A 7,307-nucleotide genomic window follows, 5' to 3' on the forward strand; every position below is an offset into this window, starting at 1 on the left:
TTTGGGGGGAGTTAGAATTCTGTTCTACATTTTTCTCCATTTCTGTCTGGGACTCTCTATTGTGATCCCTGTCAGAGCAGTTGGTGGTGGTAGACAGGCACCATCTAGTTGTGCCGGACTCATTCTGGTAGAAGTTGTAGTATTTGTGGTCCATTCGTCCTTTAGACTAATCTTTCCCATGTGTCTTTGGTTTTCTTCATTCTCCCTTGCTCCTGAAGCGGTGAGACCAGTGGAGTATCTTAGATGGCTGCTCACAAGCTTTTAAGACCCCAGACACTACTCACCAAAGTAGAATATAGAACATTTTATTTATAAACTATGTTATGCCAGTTGAGCTAGATGTTCCCTGACACTGTGGTCCCCACAAGGGCTGTAAATCTTTATGGATGCAAACTGCTACATCTTTCTCCCGTGGAGCAGCTGGTGGGTTCGAACCTCCAACAATTCGGTTAGTAGCCAAGCTGTTCCACAGGACTCCTGAATCTTCCATTCTGTCAGTCTCAGGCACAATCCTTCACACAAGAGGTCAATGGCCTTGGGCAGTAAAAGTTTAAAAACCCTCTCATTTTCTTTGAGGTACCTCTCCATGAGTAGGCACATTCCTTGAAAATTAGGGTCTGTGGTATCTCCATCTGAAGGACTTTAGGGGATATTTTTAAAGGTCACAGACCCACAGGCTGGAAACCAAGACCATAACCAAGATGGAAGGCAAGACAGGACAGTGGCTTGTTCCTGCACTTGCAGACCTGGGCTGGCATTCTAGCTCTGCCACCTCCTGCTGCAAGACCCTGGCAGAGGCTTTAACTTCTCTGGTCTCAGTTTTCTCCTTTGCAAAACAAAAATTTAAAAAATTCCACTACCCTCCAGGGCTAGGCCATTCATTTAAAAAAAAAACAAAACAAAACCAACTATTGATTCAACAATTGAAAAAAATAAAGATTCTGTCCCCACAGCCACAGCAGACCTCCCTCCTCCCACCCCAATGCTCCCCACCCCCAAGAATAGAAATAAACAAGACGTTCTCAGAGGGTGATGCTGCTGCTATTGTTGTTTTTGTTAGTTGCCCTCAGTCAACTCTGACTCATGGCAACCTCATCTACAGTAAAATGAAATGTTGCCAGTCCTGCGTCATTCTCACAATTGCCAGCATGCTCGAGTCCATCATTGCGGCTGTTATGCCAATACATCTCACTGAGGTCTCCCACACCCGTGCCGGTCCTCTATTTCACCGAACATGATGTCCTCCTCCAGCAATTGAACCCACTTGACCATGTCCAAAACAATTGAGTTGGACACTGTTCTGTTGTGATCCATAAGGTGTTCATTGGCTAATCTGGGGGAAATTAGTTGTTGTTAATTGCCATCGAGTCAGCTCCAGCTCATGGTCACCCTGTATATAACAGAACAAAAGGTTGCCTGTGCCTGCGCCATCCTCACAATTGTTGCTAGGTTTGAGCCTACCGTTGCAGCTGTTGTGTCAATCCATCTGGTGGAAGTTTTCCCTCATTTTATGTTGACCCTCTACTTTGTCAACCATGATGTCCTTTTTCAGCGATTGGTCTTTCCTGATGATGTGTCCAAAGTAAACAAGACAAAGTCTCGCCATCCTCACTTCTAACGAGTATTCTGGCTACACTTTCTCCAAGACTGATTTGTTTGTTCTTCTGGCAGTCCATGTATATTCAACATTCTTCACCAACACCACAAGTCAAATGCGTCAATTCTTCAGTCTTCGTTTTCCAGTGTCCAGCTTTCACATCAAAAGATGCACACATACATAAGAGTAAAAAAAGGTTGCCATCGAGTCGATTCCAACTCATACTATAGGACAGAGTAGAACCGTCCCATAGGGTTTCCAAGGAGCAGCTGGTGGATTCAAACTGCCGACCTTTTGGTTAGCAGCCATAGTTCTTAACCCCTGCACTACCAGGGCTCCTACATAAGTGTGGCAATTATTAACACAAAGCCCTGCCCATAAAGAACTCACATTCTAGAAGTGATGTGTTGGAAAACTGGAAATCCAGGTTACAGTACTGTAATTACAATAGGCTTCTGGGAGGTATAAACTACATCTGGAACCAGGAATAACTTGGACCAGGACAACCTACCAGCCATGCCTGTGTGTGGTAAAGGTTAGTGTTGCCTATACAGGAGTGTGCATAAAGCTAGCGTATGCATGTGCCCTCAGTGTAATGTGGAGTGCTGCCCAGCTTACATACATACAGAGGAGGCAAATGGGTTAGATGTAGTGGTCATAGATAGGTGATGCAAGTCTCAACATGATTTGTTTGTGTGCATGGTGTTTCTTAGAAAATTCTGCTTAGTTGTATCAAACAGAAAAATTAATAACAGACATCTTATTTTGATTTTATGGTTTTTCTTACCCATGAAAACAAATATTAACTGTAAAAAAATTCCTGTCCCAAAATTAATCCCGCCATCAGTTTTTCTTTTTGTTTTTTTTAACCCAAAGTTGTTAATCTTTTCTTTTATGTTCAAAGCCAGGCTTAACCAAACTAAAACCTGTTGCTGTCGAGTCAATTATGACTCATAGAGACCCTATAGGACAGAGTAGAACTGCCCACAGGGTTTCCAAGGCTGTAATCTTTATGGAAGCAGACAGTCACATCTTTCTCCCGAGAGGCGGCGAGGCCAGTGGGTTTGAAAAGCAATTAACCACTGCTACCAGGACTCCTTAAACCAGGCTTCTTAATTTGAATTTCAAAAGGTATCATGGTTTCAGGTGGGTGGAGGGCCAGAGACCACCTTTTGACCTAATATCAGTTGATTCAGTAAAAGAAGGAGGGCAGAGTTCAATCAATCATGTTAAGATTAGCCAATGGTTGATCTTCTATTCTTCTCCCTCTTCTCTTTATAAGCTTCATTGTAACTAGCCTATTTGGAGACATTTGGGTTTTGTCTTTTTTTTTTTTTTTTTAAATAAGAATGGTCTCCCTATATGCATATAGAATAACTGCTCAGAATAAACCTTGTGTTTCGATTTCTTTGAGTTTTCATTAAATTTTAACAGTTGCCAATGTATAGTAAAAATAAACTATTTCTGCCTTCCAACCTGCTCCTGGCACAGTGGCTCCTGCAAAGAAAGGTGGCAAGAAGAAGACGGGTCATTCTGCTATAAGGAAGTGGTAACCAGAGAGTACATCATCAACACGCACAAGCGCATTTGTGGAGTGGGCTTCAAGAGGCGTGTCTCTAGGGCACTCAAGAAGATTCAGAAATTTGCCGTGACAGGAATGGGAACACCAGATGCACACATTGACACCAGGCTCAACAAAGTTGTCTGGGCCAAAGAAATAAGGAATGCCCCATACTGTATTCATATCCAGTTGTCCAGAAAACAAAATAAGGATGAAGATTCATCAGACAAGCTCTATACATTGGTTACCTATGTACCTGTCACTACTTTCAAAAACCTACAAACCGTCAGTGTAGACGAAAACTAACAACTGATTATCAAATAGTTATAAAACTGCAAAAAAAACTACTTCTCATTAAATTATGAATTTCCAGCTTTTCCTGCAAAATTAGAGAATATGGAAACACCAGCCTGCATTCCCACAGGGCATGAATCATTTGAAGCTGAGCTGTCTCCGACCCTTTAGGTAGGGCCTAAGCTCTCCAGCCTCCACAGCCTCTACAGGATATACATCTCCCACTTTTGTTACCTGGTTTCTGTGAGGTTTCAACACCAAATTTAGTCAGGACACTTGGTTTTACATCTTAGCTATTCTTGTTACTAAAGGGTAAGTTTCAAAAGGAAGATCAGATCATAACTCTCATACAGCTATAAAATGAACAGATGTGAAAGATTTTAACTCATTTGTGAGGGAACCTGTAAGATGTTACAACCAATTCACAGGAGAATCCAAAGAATCGACACATATATAGATCAGGAGTATTGAGGTAAATGTGCAAATGAAGGTAAAACTGGTCTCTTCCACAGTGAGAATGTCAATTTAAGCTCTACATAACAAAAATTTACATGTCTATAGGCAAAACTGAATTATGGTGTTGGCAAATAATATTGAATATACCATGGACTGCCAGAAGAACGAACAAATCTGTCTTGGAAGGAGTATAGCCAGAATGCTCCTTAGAAGTGAAGATGGCAGGACTTTGTCTCACATACTTTGGATATGTTGTCAGGAGGCAGCAGACCCTGGAGAAGGACGTCATGCTCGGTAAAGTAGAGGGTCAGCAAAAAAGAGGAAGACCCTCAAACGAGACGGACTGACACAGTGGCTGCAACAATGGACTAAAATGTAACAACAATTGTGAAGATGGCACAGGACCAAGCAGTGTTTCGTTCTGTTGTACATAAGGTCACTATGAGTCGGAAAAGACTCCATGGCACCTAACAACAACAGGCAAAACTGACATTAGTGAATAAGTGATGGTGTTTCTGACTCTAGGCTAACCCTTCAATTTCACTGGGCCTCCATTTCTCCCTTTGTAAGAAGATAAGGTCAGATTAGATAATCTTCAGATCCCTTTCAATTTGAGAGTTTGTGTGTATGTATAAAACTAAAAGAAACAACACCCAGATGCCCATCAACAGATGAAAGGATAAACAAACTATGGTACATACACACAATGGAATATGACACAACGATAAAGAACAATGATGAATCTGCAAAGCATCTGACAACATGGATGAATCAGGAGGGCATTATGCTGAGTGAAATAAGTCAATCACAAAAGGACAAATATAGTATGAGACCACTACTATAAAAACTCATAAAAAGATTTACACACAAAAAGAAATAATAATGGTTATGAGAGAGGGAAAGGGTGAGGATGGAGAAACACTAAATAGACAGTAGATAAGTGGTAACTTTGGTGAAGAGTAAGACAGTGCACAATGCTGGGGAAGCCAGAACAACTTGGAGAATGCAGGGTCATGGAAGCTCCATGGACATATCCAAACTCCCTGAGGGACCAAATTACTGGGCTGAGGGCTGTGGGGCCTATGGTCTCTGGGAACATACAGCTCAACTGGCATAACATAGTTTGTAAAGAAAATGTTCTACATTCTACTTTGGTGAGTAGCGTCTGGGGTCTTAGAACTTGTGAGCCGCTGTCTAATATACTCCACTGGTGTCACCCCGTCTGGAGCAAGGGAGAATGAAGAAAACCAAGGACACAAGGGAAAGATTAGTCCAAAGGAATAATGGACCACAACTACCACAGCCTCCACTAGACTGAGTCCAGCACAACTGGATGGTGCCCAGCTACCACCACCGACTGCTCTGACAGGGATCACAATGGAGGATCCCAGACAGAGCTGGAGAAAAACGTAGAACAAAATTCTAACTCACAAAAAAAAAAAGACCAGATTTACTGGTCTGACAGAAACTGGAGAAACCCTGAGAGTATGGCCCCTGGACACCCTTTTATCACAATAAGGAAGTTACTCCAGAGGTTCACCCTTCAGCTAAAGATTAGACAGGTCCATAAAACAAACCGAGACTAAATGAGCATATCAGCTCAGGGGCAAGGACGAGCAGGCAGGAAGGGACAGGAAAGCTGGCAATGGGGAACCTAAGGTCAAGAAGGGGAGAGTGTTGACATGTGGTGGTGTTGGCAACCAATGTCACAAAACAGTATGTGTATTAATTGTTCAATGAGAAGCTAGTTTGCTCTATAAACTTTCATCTAAAGTACAATGGAAAAAAAAAATCTATATGAGACCAAAGGTCAACAATTACTCTAAAGCAAAGATGAGAAGATAAGGGGGCAGGGAAACTAGAGTACAGGAAAAGAAACAACCAGAACACAATTAAAGAAAATGTTAACATATTGTGAAAATGTAACTAAGTTGTTGAATAATTTGTGTATAGATTATCAAATTGTCTAATTTGCTGTGTGAGCTTTCACTGAAAATACAATAAAATATTATTAAAAAAAAAAAACTAGAATAAACACTAGAAGTTATTTCAATCCTCTCTTCCCAGCTCATTTTAGAGAGAAAGAAACTGAAGCCCAGAGAAGGACAGAAATTGCCTTGCCCAAAGATCATCCAGCAGAGGTAGGATGAGGACCCAGGTTTGTGGTCTCCAGCCCAGAGCCACTCCTCTCTGCAGGATTGTAGAGATGATGGGCACACCACCCCTTCTTACCTCGCCAGTCAGAAACCTGAAAGCAACTGGAGACTCAATGATGCCTTGGGGAGCAGGGGTTGGACTGGTCAGGCAGGCCAGGCAGGACTAGGGACAGTGCCTTGGGAGCAGCCTCCCCAACCAGCCTCAGGTCTGAGGGCCCAGAATGGGAGGCCCTAAATAAGTTGGCATTTATTCCCAAAGATTTTCATTTCATTAGGCCCTCTGCCTAGAGCTGTGATTCTTAATACTAGCTACAACTGAAATCACCCGGGTAGCTTTAAACAATCCCCACCTCCAAGCTGCACCCCAGAGTGGGACCCAGGCATCAGCATTTTTTAAAGTTCCCCAAGTGATTTCAGTGTGCAACAAATGTTGAGAGCCACTGGTCTAAAACAGCAGCTTCTCAAACCATAGTGTGCACGCAAAACACCTTGGATCTTGCTAAAATGTGGATTCTGATTCAGCAGGCCTAGGATGGGCCCAAGGATTTGCGCTTCTCATAAGTTCCCTATAAGGCCAATGCTGCTGGTCTTCAGACCACAGTTTGAGTAGCAAGGATCTAGACTGGACTAACTTTCCTCACCATGGGTGGCATGAGTGGGATACAGATGGAGTCACTACTAGTTCCTCCCAAGGAAGGCAACTGGTAAACTTTCTCCTCCCCCTTCCCTTACTGAAACAGGACATTAAGGCCAATGCTTCTGTTCTTCCCAGGTTATCCTAGCTATGCCTTATTACTCTGTTGTACATTGAGGTGGGGGTGCATTGCATGATGTCCTAGGGTCAGTCCAGACTCAGCATTCTTAACTCTGTGAAGTGCCTAGCTCCTGTGAGTTACCCAAGAGGAGCTGGGTGAATGCAGGCTGGCTGACCAGAGGTCTGTTCTCTAAACACCTCTGCTTTATTCTTCCTACCCCACATCTCTTCCTCCCTTCCTTCCCTGCCCCTCTATTACCCTCCAGAGCGGCTCTCAAGAATTATTTGGGATAAATAGATCCTGGTTGTTTCTGCCAGTAATTTTCAGCCAACCACAGTCCCAGTGATCTCACAGGAGGCCCAGGCAATGGCTGTTGTTGTTGTTAGCTGCCATCCAGTTGGCCTCCGACTCATAGCAACCCCATGTGTTACAGAGTAGAATTTCTCCCTAGGGTTTTCCTGGCTGTGATCTTTATGGAAGCAGTTTGC

At 43.0% G+C, this 7,307-nt stretch overlaps 1 pseudogene; it reads left to right on the forward strand.

Annotated features, from left to right (window-relative positions):
- Nucleotides 1–2,733: 2,733 nt before the first annotated feature.
- On the forward strand, nt 2,734–3,464 carry LOC101345009 (60S ribosomal protein L31 pseudogene; annotated as a pseudogene).
- Nucleotides 3,465–7,307: the final 3,843 nt, after the last annotated feature.

The sequence above is a fragment of the Trichechus manatus genome, unplaced genomic scaffold (assembly GCF_000243295.1).
Source record: "Trichechus manatus latirostris isolate Lorelei unplaced genomic scaffold, TriManLat1.0 scaffold00011, whole genome shotgun sequence".
Taxonomy (NCBI): Eukaryota; Metazoa; Chordata; class Mammalia; order Sirenia; family Trichechidae; genus Trichechus; species Trichechus manatus.